This window comes from Chiroxiphia lanceolata, chromosome Z, assembly GCF_009829145.1.
Source record: "Chiroxiphia lanceolata isolate bChiLan1 chromosome Z, bChiLan1.pri, whole genome shotgun sequence".
Lineage (NCBI taxonomy): Eukaryota > Metazoa > Chordata > Aves > Passeriformes > Pipridae > Chiroxiphia > Chiroxiphia lanceolata.
The window spans coordinates 69,458,864-69,478,927 of NC_045671.1; the positions used below are offsets into that span (position 1 = coordinate 69,458,864).

Sequence of the window (20,064 nt, forward strand, 5' to 3'; positions counted from 1 at the left end):
ACTGTGTAGGATCTGATTATTAATGTCTGTAGACTCATGTCACACTCTTTCGACTGGTGCCATTCAAACAGATTCTTGCCTTAAATATCGTGTAGAAAACATGCATCAAGATGAAAAGTTGTCACTGTCTCTTTGATAGTGAACGCTTAAAGTTTCACCCAGTAAAAGAAGCTTTCAGCTTTTTGTCTTTCTCAGGTGGTTTCTGGTAGAGTTCAAGGAGAAGAGTTCAAGACACACTGTTCAACTCCATGTTAAATTATGACAACCAGCCAGTTATTAATGTCTTGTACAGCTGAATCGGCAAGCATTTCTTAAGAAAACTTCTGCCAGGATTCAGCTGACTGCTATGTTCCCTTGATCAGGGGGAACAAACAGAGAAATGCAGAATCTCCTAAACGTACATATTTCACGCTTCACAGTCTGAAAACCTAAGTTATGTTAGTGGAGCAAACCAAGGTCATTAATATTTTCTAGTAGCTGAGGCTTCTGAAAGAGAAATTAAGGGCATCCTCCTGTCTGTCTTCTAGTTTCAGTTGATTTGATCTGACAGCAGAGAAATAACACTGAAACCAGTCTCCAATTAGTCCCACCAGTGACTCAGGATTCCAGCACGCTCCTGGAGGTTGTGCTAGAAGTTTGAGAATCACTCCCCAGTGTAGTATGGTCAATCGGATATAGATGATGTAAACACAATCTAGTGGTTTGGAGCTACACAAAAAAAGTAAGAAAACGTCAGTAAAGGAAGGTGCAGAGAGGTAGGACATGGATTGTCTGCGGTCACTGTGTTTTCATACACAGAATCTGCACACCTCCTGGAATATTAGTACCCCAAAGCACATGACAAGTTTCCTTCCCAGCAACAGTTTGCACAAAATCAGACGCAGGAGCAGGGCAGCTCTGGGGAAAAGGAGTCAAGTAAGGTGAGGTCAGAAACATCGCAGTTATTCCCTAGAGAAATGGTTAGAAATTGCCTGTGCAGGTGTAAAACCCACATTGTCACCAAATCCCACTTTCTCATGTTTTTTGAAAGATAGGCAGGTGCTTGAAAGTATAGAAAAACTGATAAAAAGTGATCCAGTTGAGCAGAAAATTTTGGGAGTCCTGGTTCCTCTAACACTTTCTAGTCATCTCTAGGCAGGTCATACATTCTCCATTACTGTAAAATACAAATGCCTCATAATTTTCTCTCATCAGTCAATGAGAGCAGGAGAATCTGTGTATACATTTCCCTGTGACAGAAAAGCCTGAAGGTATTTAAATGCTTGTTCTCACTTACAGATTAGACTAGAGATATGATCAACGATAGTTCAAAACATGAATAATCTGGAGAACCTGAGACAGAGCTCACAGAACCTCTTCAGCTCATATACAAACACTGGAGCTGGCCAAAAGAACCCAACAAAATCCAAACAAAACCTCGAAAACCATGATTACCAACAAACTCAACAGTATTTTGGTTCTTTAGGTGCTATTTAGCCACAATATTCTGAGAGTGTTTGGAGTCCAGTTGCCAGGACTCATTTCCACCAACTCCTCTTGCTCCTAGACCAAGTTCCCAAATTTTTTTGTGGTGTGGTATATCTCATTAGATGAAATGGGAGTCACATGTCTCAATATGTCCATAAATCCAATTTTGTATATTACCACCCAACCAGTTTCTATAGATGTCTTTGTATAACATAGATGCTGTTTTTGTTTTCTCAGAACGCAGCCCATGCCTCTGAATTAATTGTTTTCAGTTGTGGTACAGTTGGATCTGTCTGACTTTTTTCTGTGTCAGAAACAAGAATGGAGGATGTGGCACCTTTCCAGAAATCTGTAAAACCAACAGAAGAGGCAAGCATCTCCCAGACCTCTGCAAAAGTGATTTGGAGAGCTCCTAAATTGCTTAAGTAAATTAAGTATTGATCACTTTTCATGCAAATTTTTTTTAGTCTGAATAGGTGGATCAGACAGATAATTAGGATTGCAGGTTTTCTCCTGACTTAACTAGATTGTGTAAATAACAATTTACCAAAGAGGGAAAACCCAAGTCTTCACACAACCCTGTAACTTCTGAAATGGAAGGGAAATGTAAAGGGGAGTGAAACAGGAAATCAGCTGCATTGATTCAACACGTGGGGATTAAATTTCTGTGGAAGAAACTAAATATTGTCAAAGATCCAACAAGGAAATTTTCTTTCCCTACCATAGATGGGTGTTGACACACAGATCTCATAACACATGCAGTGATACATCTTTCAGCTGCAGGTGTACTGAAACAAATCAAAAGGTTGAGATTTCGCTCTAACAGGAAAAATTCTGTTGTCAATTACTTCCCCCTTAAATCACTAGTCCAGCAATGTCAAGGCATTTTTCAGCCCCAGCCAGACAAAAAAAAAAAAGCCATAATCTACATGGAAACCACTGTGGTTTTTTGCACACATTTCTGTTTCTGTTTCTGTATAGGACTCACAGATAGCCAATGCATGGAGGACACTACAGACACATACAGGATTTGGCATAATAGTAGGAAAACCTAGGGGCTGGGCAAGGCACATAACTTGCAAAAATGGTGAGGCTTTGAAATATAATGGGTGTTCAATGCCAGACTAATCACTGAAACCAAAATTGTTAACAACTGCAGGCCACGTGCTACTCATCACAGCTTTTGTGCCTGTATCATCTCTTTCCTGTACATTATATGGAGCAGAATTCAGCCTTAACAGACCCTGATAACCTCTGACAACTTACAGGTAACCATTACTTTCACAGCAATGTAGGCACACTAAAAAAGGAGACTATGTTCAGTTGTTCAGCTTCACATTTAAGTATTGGACAGCTGGAACTGATGTGACACAAATATGCCATTGTTAGGTTTAGGTGGTCTAGTTCCATGACCCGCAATGTAAGGAGGAAACAAAATTGCACAGAAAGGGAGAAGGTGACTAAACTTCCTTTTCTGCATAGGTCCTCAGAGCTGGAGTTCTGCAAGCCTTAGAAAACACGGTGACACTGTATTCTGCTTAATTTTTGGTGAGAACCTTCACCTGTGTATCAGTGGACTGGTATTTCTAGTACTCCTAATCATCTTTCTTTTTCCAAGCTGATTTTGAAAAAAAATTATACTGATTGATCATATATCAAAATTAACACATTTTTCACCTTGTTAACAAACTCCTTCTATTTATATAGTCCAGCAGACTGGTGCAAAGCCCTTCAAGACAGACAGACATTGTCATTATGGACCGACATTCATTCACCAAAGCTGGTCAAAACTGACCTGTGGGAAAGGTTTCTCTTCCAGCTTGTTCAGCAAGTACTAGCTGTGCAGAAGGCTGAGCGTTAGTTGACAAAGCCAATTAAAATGTTCTGTGTGCATCACCAGGCAGTATGATTCCCTACCATTTATTCAAAGCCATTTCTCCAGCAAAAGACAGGATGTGACAACTGCAGTGCACACACCTGTCAGCACTCTCCAACAGGTTCTTTAAAGTATCTGTAGTGCCAAGCAGACAATATTCTTACTAGACCACAGATGATATAATTGATCTGACAGGATACAAACTAGCCAACTAGAGTTTTTTCCCAGATCCCTTCATGACTCTGGGTTTAGCTGCCTTTTCCTGCTTATCTCCTACCTCTAGAGCAGGACTAGTCAGTGCTTTAATAAAAGAGAGTTCATTAAAGCCGACTAAAATTAAGAACCTTTGCTCATTAATTGCTTTGAAATTGTCCAAGCTGATTTTCAAGGTGCTTGTATGCACATGGTGAATTATTCCATATTACATTGCTTGTCATCTTTAAACAGTGATTTAGGCTATTACACAGATGATAAACACAGCAATCAAATATACAATTTGAAATGTGGAAAGTTGCATGAATTCCATGGCTTTTTTCTCTAATCATGATGGGGTGACTTATGTCACCAAGCAACTGAAGAAATGAAAATTTTATAATCGGAGGAGGTACTTTGAAACTAGCTTTTCGTGAATCTTCAAGCTCACAGTCCTCTCTTTTTCCAATTAGCTTATCTCAGTATGGGTAGAATATACAGAAACTGGAAAAAAACATTTAAAAAGCATGGGAGATTACCTGCATAACCGAATCCAATTTTTTTTTTCCAGCATTTCAATTTCCTACATTTTCTATTACATCTTTGGCTCTCAAGCCTAGTGTATAAACATTAAAGGTAGATGACTAAAGCTAAGCACATTAACACGCCAAAAATATCTCTCATTATTTCGGTTTTGTCTCTTCATTATACTCAGTTCTAGTTCTGAGAAACATTACATGCATTTTTTAATTGGGAAAGAAAGACTTTGCTTTCCTTGATAAGTAATTCCTCCAAACATCCCTCTAACGGCAAATTCAAAGTTTCAGCAGGCTGCATTCTGGGAGCAGTGCCAGCAACAGACTGGAGAATCTAGGGTAGCTTTCAGTATCTCTTCACTCCCATATGGAGATAATTCAAAACAGAAGCAGAGGTGTGCAATTTATAGTCACAGTACAGGCTCAGTCCCCCCCACTGAAGTGACACATAGAACTTGGCCACTGAATGGACCACATGCACCACCCACTCTTCTGCTGTGTTGCTGTTTCCTGGTTTTATTCAGACATCTGTCAGTGACTATTGGCCACAACAACTGTAAAGAGCTAGATAAAATTTCTGTTTAGAGTGCTAAGTAAAAGTCCATTTTTGGTTCAGATTACATGCACAGGCTTACTGGGTGAAAAGTAGTTGTCATCATCCAGGTTTATGAGAAGAGCTGTTGAGTGCCTTCTCCTGGTAGTGATGCAGACTGGGCTGGCAATGTGGGCAACATTTCTCCCAAACAGGACACAAACAGGATTTGGCAGCCTCCAGAATTGTTCACCCCCTATCTCCTACTACACCACAGCTTGCTTGTGAAGGACATGCACAGGAAACCTGCAGGACTCCACCATTGTCTACTGCACACCAAAAGTCTTGTTGCAAAATGCTGGTGGTATTTTCACCTCCTGTGAGAAGCTTGATTTCATAGCTGGTCCCAGAGTTAGAGAAAAGTGAATAGTCTGCTCTCTCATCAGGACACAGAGGAGGACCAAAGTGCTTCAAAACTGCCTCTGGGTCAGGCCCGCAGCCAGACCCTAATGTTTGCATCTGGCAGACACCTCCTTGTTGTGCCTGTGGCTTTACCTTTGCTGCTTTTGCAGCCTAGGTGTGCAGGGCTTTGCTGTATGGCTCCTGCTGGCAGTTACTGATGGAGGGTGTAAGTCGTGCGGCCCCTGCACAGCCCACCCCATCCTTGGTGCTGGGCTACTGGTCAGTGATGAGGGGGGCTCAGCATACTGCTTCAACTCCAGCCACTGAAGAGACAAAGCAAACCATATCCTCATTATCCTGAAGGCTGCACAGCATAGGAGAGAGAAGGGCTTTTTCTTTACATGCAGGTTTTTTGCATAGATTTTATCCTCTCAGAGTTATAATTTTCCTCATAGTTACAGCTCTTTGAAGACAGTCCGTTTGCTGTGCTAAACCCTGCAGCTCTGCCTATCTGCAGCAGATTTATCAGATGCTGCTATTAACATAATGCATTTTAATGTCTTTTGCTGAAGTTATAGGGAGAACAGCACTCTTGGGATGAGCTATCTAAGCCGTGGATAGCTGTGAATATCCAAGCTGTGACATGAGTCACCCCCAGCAGAGAAACAGAACATTTGAAGGTGCAATATCTTTTTCTTCAGGAAAAAGATCAGCTCTGCTGGTCCATGGGAAAAAGCTTTTGGTGCCTGTCTTAGATGCGCAGTGAGCTGCACAGCTACTGTGTTATGCTAATTTTTCTATGATTGATAATGGCTTAGCTTAAGAGGAAACCCTTCTGAGAAAAGATGAGGAGGGCTCAAAAACCATGGGAAGAATAATACAGCCTGAGAATATAAACACATGATCTGGAATTCAAAACACTCAAGAAATGAATAACTGTCAGCTAGTAGGACAATCCCTCCTTAACATTTCTCCTGCTTCGTCTGAGAGAAACAAGCATAACAATAAATTCCCTCTACGATACTTAAAGATTGGCAAAGGCATGGTTCTCAGCAGAAGATTTAAGGGCCACTGGAGAGCTCTGTGTGAAAAGCATCTCCCATCGCTCACTTTTCAGTATGAAGAAAGCCTGACCTACTCCCTGTCGAAGTCACAGCAGGCATCTTTCTCATGGTATTTCCTATTCAGTTCCCCTGTCAGCAGACCTCTGCAGTCCATCTGGGTCTCTCAGCCCAGGGCTGACAGCAGGTCCAGCTCCAGGGACCAGATGGTTACAATATCTATCAGCAACTGAGGTCAGAGTGCCTTTCACCTTCTGTTCTCAGTGCCAGGAAAGCGAGAATTTGCTTTCAAGTCCACAGAGAGTAATAGAAAATGTTTCATCAAATCAGTTGAGTTATTCCATGGATTAAAGACCTATATAGTGTAATTTTCACTCCAACTTTTCAGGAATAAAGAAAAAGCAATTGTACCAGAAAAAGAGAGGGAGGACCAGAAGAATGCTGTTGTAGGGATGAAGAGAATAAAGCTAAACAGCAAGGGTTATGTAAACATGTAAGGACTTCACTTATCTGCCTTTCCAGACACCTGGGAAACCTGAGTTTGATTATCAGCTCATCAATCCAGCATTCCTGTGCACAAGAATTTTCTGAAATATCAGGCATAAATCTAGCTTGGATCCCAACAACAACAACAACAACAACATTAGGAAACAGACTCAGAACAGCCCTATTTTGGTAGAAAACATTACTCCAACATGTTCCTTTGGAATAGGATTTATTCAGCAAGTTAGACAGATTGGTCCTTTGCAAGTAGTTTCAACCACCTGTAAGTACAAGAAGGCAGGCAAGCTACAAGCTGTGGCCACAGGCCAGCAGGTACATCCTGTTTTCACCTTTCCCAACCACAAACCTGGCTGTAACACCATGAGAGCTCAGTTCAGTTTGGTTCTGCAACAACTGATAGGAAATACCACCTCTGGATTAGGAAATTCACTGTAAAAGCAACCAGCTAAGATATCTCATGTCTCACGGGCACTGGGCTTGAAAGCTATTTCCAGTTATCCTCCCTGCCTATTACCTTTAAGCATTTATCAAACCAAAGTCTGCATCACTTTATAACTCAGTCTGCCCAGTCAGGGCTACTGACATCTGATTTTGCCCAGCAAATGCAAATCACTTGGCAGTGATGTGTGTTGCCTGCCAAGGCATTAAACAGCTGAGGCAGCTGCTGCAAGGTGAGGCAGGAGATTTGTAGTCCACTGAGGGCTAATGTCTTGCAAACTGAGTATCTGCACAGACTTCTGGGTTGCAAGAACACTGGAACACATACTGCTCATATCCATTTCTTCTTCACTTCGAGAAAATGAGGGCTGAGCAGCAAAGGCAGTATGTCAGTCAGCAAGGATGCAAGAAAACTGTGTCACAGGACAGGACACAACACAAAGTGTTGTAAGGTATTCCTCAAGGAATAGCTTGGCAGAAGGCAGAAGGTTTAACACATCTGTAAGTACAAAAAAGATCTTTCTTCTTATATAGTAGAGAGAAGAAGAATATCCTAATGAACTATTTCTCCCTCCAAAATGTTCACAGTGAGCCCCTTCAAACTCATTGTGCCAGCCCTGGAAAAATGCCGTGTTTTCTGTCTAATGGCTACTTATTAGCTTCCATTATTCAATACAGAACAGTGTCATTTTAGACCAGCAATGACTTCAGTGTTCAGCTGCTGCAAATGAAACTTTAAAGGCAGATTCTGAACTTTCTCTGATGGATGCTATTGGCAAAGACTTTTGAAGAGACTCAGATAGTTCCATCGGATGGGATTTACACACACTAACATGTATATAAAGAAATAATTTGTTCAAATTCAGATTTCCAATTAAACTGGTACTGCGTGCTTCCACAAGTGTATTTCCTGAGTGGTGCCCTTACCATTTTTTATCTTTTACAGCAGCCTCAGAGCTTATATGGGGAGCTGTGAGAGTCTTGCAGGTCAACTCTGAGAAATATTTATAAGCTGTAGTTCTGGTATGGGTGATGCAGCCTCCCTAGGACTGATGACTGGATGACTTAAAGGCTCTGATCTGTGCTCCTGTGGGAGCTGCACTACCAGTGCAGACCAGCTAGACCATCACCAGAAGCAATGTTTGGAGGCAGCTAACCGGGAACATGTTGCCCCGTGGGACTCTTACTGACATTACTGAATGTAAGACTCAGGTACTTTCTGTGATTAAGCCTTCATACAAACTTAATTATTTTAATACTTCGGAATCAAGGACTGAAACCCAGCTAATTAATGGCAAGCATGAGCTGACTTACTCAAATCCCACATGGGACAATTGTCTCATTTCACTGCGAAGATTTCATTAGAAAACGAAAACAAATTACAGGAGAGCAGACCCGAAAATCTGAGAAATGCCTGCCAGAAGAGAAGGTTGGTGTCTCATGGAACATTTTCGGTCTAGAGCAAACCCTGAGCCCAAAATGCTTGTTTTCTGCAGCATCTTGTCCAGAAGTGCAGCCTCAGGAATGGGGACAGTCTTTGCAGACACCCCTCTGGGCTAGCACAGCCCAGATCCTTTGTGTGTTGGTAATGCCTGCATGGTGTGCATGGACCTTCCTTCCCTTTAAAGCAGGTGCTACAGTTTAAAAAGGTAGAGGATTTCAGCAACAGCTCCACAGCCCAGTCTGTGGGTTTCTGTCCTGGACTCACCCAGACTGTTTAGCATGACAGTTCTGCTAAGCACCTTCCTGTTCTCCCAGAGCAGTGCCTTTCCACATAAAACATTTACAGTTCAAGGCCAGCAAGGCTGATAAAACATACAAGAAGCATGGCCTAGAATTGCGGGGGAGTAACTGAGCAAATGGAGAGGACAAAGCAGCTGCTCTCCTGAGTAAGGATGCCCATGTACCACAACACTGCCTGTGTGCAGCAGTGCTACCTGAGTGCGAGTGAGAACATTGCTTTGAGGGCATGTTTTTCTGAAGGTACTTTCCTCAGTCCACCTCCCATTTGCCCATCTAAACATCTACTTTATGAATTCAGCAAAGTCCTCTGGCGTTGCTGTAATAAGCAATGTCAAAGTACTGACAAAGAGATTAATTTATAGCTTCAGCTGTAGAAAGCATTTGTTTGTCCAGATGCAGGTAAGTGTCAGATCACCATAAATCTCTGGGTATATGAGTTCTATCCTCCCATCTCAGATGATGTGAGGGGCAGTGCATTCACCCACTTCCCACATAATTTCTTCCTGGTCAGCCTTGTGCTTTACTTTCAGGGTATGACAAACATCTCCTAGAATGCTTTCATCAACGCTGCCTCTGAACAATCCTAAACATCCACTGGTCAGATTATGTGACCAATACATCTGTTCTAGAACAAGTAGCAGTCACAAGTACTGAGGCCATGTTGCTGAGAACACAGCTGTGCTGGGCAGGGCACGTCTCCAGGATGAAGGACCAACCACCGCCTCCCTAAGATCTTGCTTTATGGTGAACTTGCCACCGGCTGCCGCAAGAGAGGAGCCCCGAAGAAAAGATACAAGGACTCCCTGAAACAACATCTCAGCCTCAGCCATATTCATCATCATAACTGATCTACTCTGGCCTCCAATTGGGAGGCCTGGAGACACAGCATCTATAACGTTGCTGATGCCTTTGAGAACGCAGCAGGATCACTCTTGAGGAGAAAAGACAACGCAGAAAGAACCGTGTCTTGCAGAATTTACCACCTAAGGAGTCTTTCTGCTGTGCCTTTTGCAATCGGATATGTCTGTCTCGAATTGGCCTCATAAGCCACCAGTGTGCCTGTAACAAATGTGGATAGAGCCTTCCTAAATCTTCATTCGTGAAGCCCAGCCATGATCATGATGATGATGATGATGACAGACCTGGGCCTACAAAGCAAGTAACTGCAGCACAGTGGCAGGGACCACTGCCAGCAAACAAAATCTCCACTGGGAAATCATCCAAAGCAGCACCATACTGGGGATTGCCTTCATGACAAACACTGTTCTTCTAAGACACAACCTGAGACTGAATTATTAAAATGGCTTTAAACTGCAAGCAAAGACAAAGAGAGGTCAAAAATCCAAGCATAAGAGGCCCATAAGAGCTAACCTGAATTCACAGACCACCGAGTGCTGCTGAGAGAACACAGCTAAAGCTCAGGAGTCAGAAAGATGCTGCAGAGAGCCCTCTCCTGCAACAGTGCTTTGCAAGACAGTTCACACAGCTTGCCAGGGCCACTGCCTCCACATGTGCACAACCCATAACACCACTCTCAGGAACGTGCAGGGCAAGCCACCCTGAGCTTTGTGACTATAACTGCAGCTGAAGCAGGGAGAGAAAAGGACTCTGGTACTTGCCCCCACAGGGTGGATGTTGAGGAATACATCTGGTGCAGGTAGCTCGGTTTGCAAACTGCAGTTCAAGACGCAGACTGTGCTCTGGGTGGGAGCCGCCAAGCTTTTGCGCGGAGGGCACAAACACGGGTGGCACCAGCCAGGGGAATGGACACTGAGAGTAGGAGCCGAGGAGACTTTTGTGTGCTTGGACTGTGGGGGTATAAAAGCCCAGGCGTGTCTTCGTTCGGGGTCCTCCTCGGAGACACCAGCTCAGGCTGTTCCTGTGTTACTGCACCGTGAATAAATTGCTTTATGGAACGAGACACCAAAGGCTATGCTATGGGAAGCCTGGGGTCAGACTGGTCAGGAAAACTGATCTGTGTGAGTGGGGTGTGCAGAGAGTCAAGCAGGGCACCTGTGGGCTCACTGGAGCCACCTCCTGGGAAAAGGCTTCGGTCCCAGCAGTGATGATCTCTGACCTTGGGAGTGTGGCTGCCAGAGCCCCGTGAATGTTCAGACTGGGAAGTTTCCTTAACATGTGTAATGAAAATACCACAAAAGTCTGGTCATTTGGTTTTTAAAAAATGTGAGCACCATAAGGGGTCGCTTTTGTAAACAGATCAGATACTGCAAGGCTCTGTGAATTGATGCCTTAATACATTTAAATCTTGGAGTCTGTATGTTAGCATCCTGGTGACATCAGTCAATGCTCTGTAAAGCAGCTATCCAGATGATATTGCTATTTCAACGCTGCCCCTGTCTTATACTTCCCTTCCTTCTTTGTTTAATTAGCCAAAAGAAGCTCTGCTGCTATCTAGCATAACCCTTTGTGCTTCCACTGAGCATTCAAGGCTGCTTGGCTGCCTTTCTACTGCAATCACACCACACTTTATGTGTACAATCCATTTATGAGATCTGTCCTCTCAGGACCTGTCAACACAGGGAATTTATTGTCAAATAAGCTGAGGTGTGAATTTAATGTGCCATCATTATTCTTCACTAATTGTTTTTATGTGTTATCTAATTTCACCGAAAAATGCCTTTGAGCTGTTCAACTTAATCCACTTTGGAGGAGTGCATTGCAACAGAAATGGTTACATAAATAGCTAGTGCTAAAAAGCTTTTTTTGCACTCTTACCATAAGCCAAACCATTACTTAGCATGTGCAGTCTGGAAAGCCTCTCATCTAGCCCCAGCTCTAAACTAAAGTGATGGATCATAAGATCTGCTGAATACAATGTGTCAACCTCACTTTTGCAAGGGTTGTCTACAAAAGGGAGGTCAATTTGGATTATTTGATGGTTTAAACTGAAAGAGGAACATAGTGATGCACTCATCACTATGATATTCCCTCATAGAGACCTGGTGTAAAATAAAAACTCTCCAACGCTACCTTAGTGGAAAAATACAAATATGTTTATTTGTAGGGTTCACAGACACTTGTGATAACAATCTAGGATGGCTACCCTCACCTATTGTGCAACCATTTGTTCCCTTAAATGTGATTGCTGATTTTCACTGTCACGTTTTAATCAGTTTTATTATTCGATGACAGCATAGTCTGAATATATGATGCATGCATTTGAAGGATGTTGAGGTAGGTTTTTAGCAGCCCCGTTCACTAAAATATTCAGATTTGTAAGACCAGATGATGTTTTTGATGTTTTTGAGGTAGAGTTTTTTAACTCAGGACAGGTTTGAGAGCTTTGGCACTGCTCACGAAACCTCATGAGTATGTTTCACCACTTGCTATCCCATTCCTTCTCATGCCAATGCCAGATTAGGTTTGATGAGTTTTCAAAGCTCTGCTGTTGACACTGATTAGTATCAGCTCTGCTTTTCTTCCATTTTCTATAGGTCTCTCAAGTGCTTAAATTGTGTCTGTCTTTCAGACAGCACCAGAGAGATTCAGAAGTGGTGTCTTCAGAATTACATTCATTCTTAGGGCAATATTGTTTTTGTTTTTTCTGCTGCTGTTGTTACTAATCTATTCCATATTTTCCATTTTGCTTCTTTTTATCAGATTAATAAAATGTACTTTTCAAAAATATAAAACCCTAGACTAGATAGGACAGACTAATTATCACAGAATCACAAAATCATTTAAGTTGGAAAAGACCTGCAATATCACACAGTCCAACCTTTGCCTGATCACCACTTTGTCAACCAGACCATAGCACTAAGTGCCACACACAGTTGTTTCTTGGAATGCCACCAGGAATGGTGACTCCACCACCTCCCTGGGCAGTCTGTTCTAATGCTTAACAATGCTTTCCAGGAAGAAATTCTTCCTGATGTCCAACCTGAACCTCACCTGGAGCAGCTTGAGGCTATTTCCTCTTGTCCTGTCACTGGTTGCCCAGGTGAAGAGGTCAACCCCCACCTGGCTAGAACCTCCTTTCAGGGAGCTGCAGGGAGTGATAAGGTCTCCCAGAAGCCTCCTTTCCTTCAGGCTGAACAACCTGTGCTCATTCAGCTGCTCCTGATAGGATTTATTCTCTAGAACCTTCCCCAGTTCTGTTGTCCTTCTTTGGACACGCTCCAGCACCTCAATGTCTTTCTTGCAGTGAAGGGCCCAGAACTGAACACAGGGTTTGAGGTGCTCGGTACAGACCAGTGCCCTGCTCCTACTGGCCACACTATTTTTGATACAGACTAGGATGCCATTGGCCTTTTCACCTGGGCACACTGCTGGCTCATGTTCAGCCTCCTGTTGACCAGCACCTCCAGGTCCTTTTCTGCTGGGCAGCTTTCCAGCCACTCTTCCCCCAGCCTGTAGTTCTGCATGGGGTTGTTGTGGCTGAACCTATTATTATGATGGACCAGAACTCTTGTACTACATCATTGCTGTTCTTGAAACTTGTCCACTATCATTTCTATAATTGCATACGATGGCAAGACTCAAAATGTTGAATGTGCACTAATCATCTTTTAGCATAGAACACTTCAGGAGAACAGCTGTTAATGACTCTGCTTGTACTTCTTACAGCATGGCAAAATGAACCAATGACTAATTCAACACACCAGGTTTCAAAACCTGCACTTCTTTTCTGTGATAAAATCTGCAATATGGGAACACCAAATCGGCTGAAAAGCGTTGCTTGTAAAAAGAAGCATTGTAACCAGACAGAATATATACATTTTCCTATCATACTAGCCTTCAAGAAATATAGGGAGAACTATTTAAAAAGGCAGTTCTGTGAACACTTGCCTTAAGGTGCAGTACCTACAGGTAGGACTGATTCATTGTCACTAGAAAGTCAGTACACTGCAGCACTGAGCGCTGCAGCTTTAATCCAACCAGATTATCTGAGGCTCAGTGTGGGAGAGACAAATGATCCCACCATAGGAAAAGTACCACTCAGTTCCTCACTTATGAAACCCCAAAAAAACCCCAAGGAGGGAATGTAAACAAAACCTTCAGGTGAAATTATGTCCTTGTTTGGAAATACAGTATTTATGATGACCTGAGTTATGGATATGTATAATGCAAATTAAGCAACATTAATTACTAATGTGACGTGCTATATTTGGACCAAAGTTCCCAAAATGGAAGGCACTGATGGAGGAACTCCTTTCAGTCTTGTTTAGAGTCCTGAGTAATCCTGAAATATTTGAAATAAAGTAGAGGTCTGTATAATTTATGTGTAATTATCTGTCACTGAGAGGAAGAGAGGACATGTAACCACCCATTATGAAAACACAGGATAAGCCCAGGACAGCTACATCTCTTAACTGCCTGTTCTAGTGACAGTTCATAAGAATCCACAAATTTGCTTCACCCAGATCCCATATTCTACAGAAATATTTCATGTCTCATAGCACCTTTAATCTTGTAGGGAAACAAAAGTATTGAAAAATCCTGTGGACAATGACAGGTACAACAGAACTGTCCTACAACAGGCACTCAACTATTTCAAGCCACTTGACATCCGTGCATCCGGCTGCTCTTGCTGTTTTCTGGTGGTTTCTTAAAACTGCAGCATCAGAAAATACGAACACTCTTTTAACAGACGCTGCCTTATTCTTCTATACTGTGCCATCATTTAGGAGAAAAAGAACACACAAACACACTGACTACAATATCCTAAATTTAGAGAACTGCTTAGCAGTTAAAGCAGTTGGTTCTGTTTATTATGATTATTTTTAGAAATTCCGTGTTGTATCAGGGGGAAAACTACCTGGAAAAGAAAAAAATAATTTTTATATGTATCTTCAAGAATCATATTGTACCTCTAGGCTTTAATATAAGACTTAACACTTTTGAGATAATTTGTCTAAAAAACAAATAGTCATTAAGGTACCATTAACACCACAATAATTATCCTAAAGCACAACATTTTACCCCTCTTCTGATTGCTTTTTATTGTTATTCTGAATAGCTTCAAATATTCAAACAAATTCTATGTTATAAAAGGCAGACTGTGTTTTGACAGGTAGGACATGCCTCTAGGACTCTAGAGTATCTGCTCCTAGGTGTTAAGTGAAATTGGTTAGTCATTTCGCTCCTTCTTGTCTATACTTCTTGAACTTTGCTGTCTTAAGTGTTGGGGATTTATTTGATCTTGATTTAAGTATTGTGGATTAACAGTACTGTGGTGGAATATTTTTGTCTAGCTTGTGTGGTGTGCTTTTGAACTTTGGCCAAGTTCCCTTTTTTTCTTCCCATAAATTCATAAAGAAATTCCTTGGGAACAAGCCCGTGGCTTATTCTCTTGACTCTACCTTGAGGCATTAAAGAACCCTGTATCTATATATTAAACTCCTAGCCGAGCCTGGGAGCTACAACCTCCTTTCAGGTAGTTGTTTGAGCATGAGTTTATGGTTTTGTGTCTGGTCCACAGGCACATGTTCAAAGAGCCTACCCTTTGCACTTCCTAGGTGCAAAGAAGGTCCTGGTGAGTGCACTGTAGCTCTTTTGTACCACATAAGGAGGGTGCAAACCTGGAATGATGCCATGCCACAGCGAAGACAATGGTGTATCCAGGCAGTGAACACATGGAATGGGAGTGAGAGGACTGTTGCCTCCTCATCCTGTATCTCTGTACACAGGGTGAAGACATGATTCATGCTGTTCTTCCCCAACTCCTTCTTCTGATGAAGCTAAATGTTGAGCCCTTGGGGTGGGTTGATCTTGGCTGGACACCAGGTGGCCACCTATCCACTCTATCACTCCCCTTCCCAGCCAGACAGGGCAGAGAGCAAGATGGAAAATGGGTTGGGATAAGGTAGTTTATTAAAGTAGAAGCAAAGTCAAGTGAAAGATAAGATGGTTTATTCTCTACTTCCCATTAGCAGCGATGGTCGGTTACTCCTGAGAAGCAGGGCTTCAGCACACATCATGGTTTCTCAGCAGGCAGCCACTAGAGACAATGAATACCCCCCTTCCTGCTCCTTACCTTAGCTTTCATGTCTGAGCTGATGTCATAAGGTATGGAATATCCCTTTGGTCAGTTTGGGTCAGCTGGCCTACTTGTATCCCCTCCCAGAATCTTGCCCCTGACTGAGGAAGGAATGTTACAGTGCTGATGCTGTGCCAGCCCTGTTCAGCAGTAGCCAAAACACCAGTGTGTTATCAACACCCTTTTAGCTGTGTCCTACTTAGGACAGCTGGGCCCAGTTCATCACTGGATGGGTGGAACCCAAAACTATGTATTCTATAGCCTTCCATGCCATTTCCCAGAAACTGTTATCAATGAACCATTTACACCATCTGCACACAGAGCCTGACTCCTCAGGCTATAAACTAGATGTTAAAAGGCCTGCGAGATAGGAAGTTGCTTTTGTCCTCACACCCATTGAGGAACCCCCTGCCCTGAGGGAGGTACTGAGCATTCCTGCCTGAACTGGAGGATACGTAATCTTGGAGTCCTGGGACTTTTTTAACCACTCGTGGGATCCAGAGGAAGACTGCAGATCACCGCTCTGAACCAGACCGCAGATCACCACTCTTGACCGGACTGCAATCACCACTTTTGACCAGACTGCAACAGCACTCTCACCAACAGGTTTTCCCCTCTCCTTTTACTTTGGACTCAGGGGGCCCAAAGAACACCACTCTGTTCATGCCCCAGGGTGTTGGGTTATACATTTGGGTTTTGTGGGTTAAAAGCAACTGTTTGTCTGTATAATCGTACTTATTGTATTATTTTATTAAATTGTTATTCTGACTTATAATCTCTCTTTTGGGTTGAGTGCATTTTCCCCTACTGGTTTACCTTTAAACCAGCACAAGCTGCCAATGCAAAGCACAGCATTGTGAGGGCTACTGCGGGGAAATGAACTCCAGCTCAGCCAGACCCAATACATCCCTGCTAGGACTGGCCAGCAATAAGGAATCCATGCTTACCTTTCCTCACAAGGGAATGCCAGATGTTTTTGTTCTACACCTCAGTAATTCACAGAGACAGCTTCTCCAAAGAGAGCACACTGCACATATGCTCCATCCAGCTGCTAAATGCATTTGTCACAAGGCACAAGGTTTACTAAACTTTTCTGACGGGCTGAGACAGAACAAAAAGTAATGTTCATTAAAACTTACAACCCTTGTGAATAAGCAACCTCATGCTGGTGAATAAAGGAAGTGACAGAGGATTTCACTGAAAACAGGAATCCTTTCACAATGAGAAAATACAATCTTACTCTGTACAGAAGGAAAACTGGACATATTCCAGTCTGTTGCAGCCAATGAATATAAATGATGGACTATAAAGGAGAGGGACTTATCACTAACACAGAAATTGAAACTCCTAGTTTGCTTCCCGAGGAGAATTAATTTAAACCTATATGGAGACCTTTTATAGTCTTGGTCCTTCAAAACAACATGATCAGCTTTCCTTTTTTAGCACCTGGCCCAGTTCTGTGCAGGTTTCTGTGCACAGGTAGTCCTCTTACTCAAGTTAATAGGCCTTTTCATATAATTAACTATTTGGATTTATGATTGAACTTCAGAGGTGACTTACCGTAACAGTATGAAACATAGTTTGCTGCATCAAGCAGAAATTATATGAAGCTGGGTAAACTCTGATGTCAGTGCAGGAGGGTGTGACTAAATACACCACAGTGCCTGTCTCTGCTTCTTTGATTTGGCTCACAGCCAACAACCCCATTGTAAAGTACAATTCTATTTATTGCTTTCTAAGAAAAACACATATATTTGTACATTGGAAACTGTTCTAAGCTTAGACTCAAAGACACCAGGCACCTACTTGAAATACTAGCTGTCCAGTACCTTTCCAGATGTGCCTCACAGCTTTGGCCCGGTCAGTAAAGTCACACTGTCATCACTCAAGTTCAGGAATTCTCACCTTGTTGCAGGCCCTATCAGTGCTGACTGTAAAGTTGTGAGGATACAACTTTGCAGTACAAATATGGCCAATTCTTAAGCAGCATTTTTTCATGGAGCAGTGCACAAAAACGCATAGGAAAGAAGTGGCAGAAGGCAAGAGGGAGAGGTGGAATCAATGCTCTGAGGTACCGAGAACCCATAAAAGATGAATTGTTGCAAAAATATGATAATGCAACCCAGTGTCCCCCAAAGCATTTAATCCCTTTTGCCATACTGTGCAGTATGCTGTTATACATGCATAGGCATATGCAAAATTTCCTTAACTTCATCAGAATGCCTTCATGCTTGTATTTTTATAGTGCACTTGGCTCTGCAAGTTATGCTTTAGATTGTAAACTAACGATGCTTTTGTAACTTGTGACTTCCAAGAAGTTAACATGCTGTGAGACTCCTGCCTGTTACCATCTTGAATTGTTCATATCCATTAATACTTCTTCACTTAGGAACGTACCCGGTAGAAAAAGTGATTACTACATTAGCACTATGAGGGTGCTTACTGTCTTCAGAGCATTTCAGGGCACACTGCACTCTCCAGCTGCTAGTTTCAGTTTTGGCTGCCCAACTGGTCACCCCTGAGAAGAGCTGGGCTGCCACCCCCAGGTCACTAACTCGCCTTCTGTGAGGTGAAATCATGTCTCTCGCACAACAATGCCCGTTGTGCTACCTGCTCTGCCTTGGCAGTCAATGGTGTGTTTCTCTTCAAAATTCAATGGCCTTAGTCCTCCTTGGGAGTCTCTGGTGACGATCTCTCAGGGCCACTGACTGAGGCTGATTTTCCATTCTGCCTGCTGGTCTGCTCAGCAGTGCTGCTGGAGGGAAGTCAGGCAGTGCTGCTCTGCTGCTGCGTGCTGGAGCAGGTGTGGAGGGAAGGGGCTTTAGAACATCCCTTCCCAAGTCCAGCTGAAGCTCAAGAGCTTTGCTGCCCGTGGAGTTGTTGCGGCACCTACATCACCTGGCAAGGTCTCTAAATTTTCCTGGGTTGAACCTTAGTTTCTGCTCTGCAGGAAACCATTGATAAGCATTGAACTGGTGCTGCCTGTGCTGTTGGATCCTCTCGTTGCTTCTTGTCACAAAGTGCTTTGTCAGACACCAGTGACCATGTCTGCTAGTTACGTGTCGCTGTTGCATTTCTAAGTATCAAGAGAGGCAATCAAAGCTATTTCTCAAAATAGGGCTCTCTGCAAAGCCACAAGTTTCTGCCAACATTAAGACAGGTGCTATTAGTAGGCTGCTCTGACCTGTACTTGGCCCACTGACAATCAACTGGCCTGACCTCATCTGTGACAAAGTGAGCTAGTTCTCCCCAGCTCTTCTAAAGTGGGAGCAAATAGCTTGCTGCTGATGTGGAACATAACTAAGTCAGATGCTTTACACCATGCCAAACTTTTTCGCAGCAAAGGTAAAAGAATTGACTGCTTTTTAGAGCTTATTTTTCTACATATTTTATTTTCCCAGATAACAGAGCTACTCAGCATTCAGTGTGTCAAGGTGTTGGAGCACGACTTTTCAGGGAGAACGGTCGATGACTAGTTTAAGCTATATTCAGTCAGTTGAACACTCATAAGCTTTGACAAAGGAGAGAAAGGGTTTTTGACAGCCAAATCTTGATTGCTAAAGCAACAATCTAAATTCATTGCTGACTAAGCCCTGGTTGGATTGCTAAGGCTCTGTGATTTATTCTCATTCTATTCATCTAGTATCGTTGCTGGAGAAGACTCTGCAAGAAACTGACAGTTTTATGTAAGGCTGGCAGATTTGTCAAAATCTCAAGAAAATTCCGTTACTTGATTTTATTTTAAAAACTTGGTGTCAACTTGTTCTTTTCTTGACATATTTCCCACTTCTCACTTTCATGGAACAAAGGTAGGGTAAAATGAATTCAATGTTCTGAATATCTTCCCTGTCATAAGAAGGTAATCAGTCTGTTAGATATGATGTTCACACTGATCTGAATAAAGAGGAGATGCTGAGGCCACAGTGGAAATGTGTCCATGCTGTCCTGCAGTATTAGCCAACAAGCCATGTCAGCTAATGGCAGATCTTCACCCACAGATCTGTCTCTCACACATATTTACTCAAGGAAAGTACTAACAAATATCGAGGAAAGTACTAATAAGTACTACAGTGGTACTTAATGATAAATTAACACTACATTGCTACTGATGTCAGACACTTCTCCTGTCTTGAGTAGCAGTGTGGGAGAGCTGTAACAATTGTAAGACTGACAACTAAACACAGTACATATTTAACTCACCATAGGGGTAATTTGCATCGTGTGAGTAATTGCAATGGAAATGTTTGACCTGCATTACTATGGAGGTCTTCACAGGGTTTGCAACAATCTCTGTTTCAAAAGGATAGGAAAAA

At 42.6% G+C, this 20,064-nt stretch overlaps 1 protein-coding gene and 1 long non-coding RNA gene across 4 annotated transcripts in view; both read right to left on the minus strand.

The window, feature by feature from the left end:
• NRG1 (neuregulin 1) overlaps positions 1-20,064 on the minus strand; it is a 449,095-nt gene that overhangs the window by 348,518 nt on the left and 80,513 nt on the right. The window lies entirely within an intron of this gene.
• LOC116780522 lies at positions 15,737-18,262 on the minus strand. Its single transcript, XR_004354503.1, has 3 exons — positions 18,149-18,262; positions 16,699-16,802; positions 15,737-15,767 (listed from the first exon to the last, which is right to left on the minus strand). It is a non-coding gene; the product is annotated as an uncharacterized LOC116780522 (long non-coding RNA).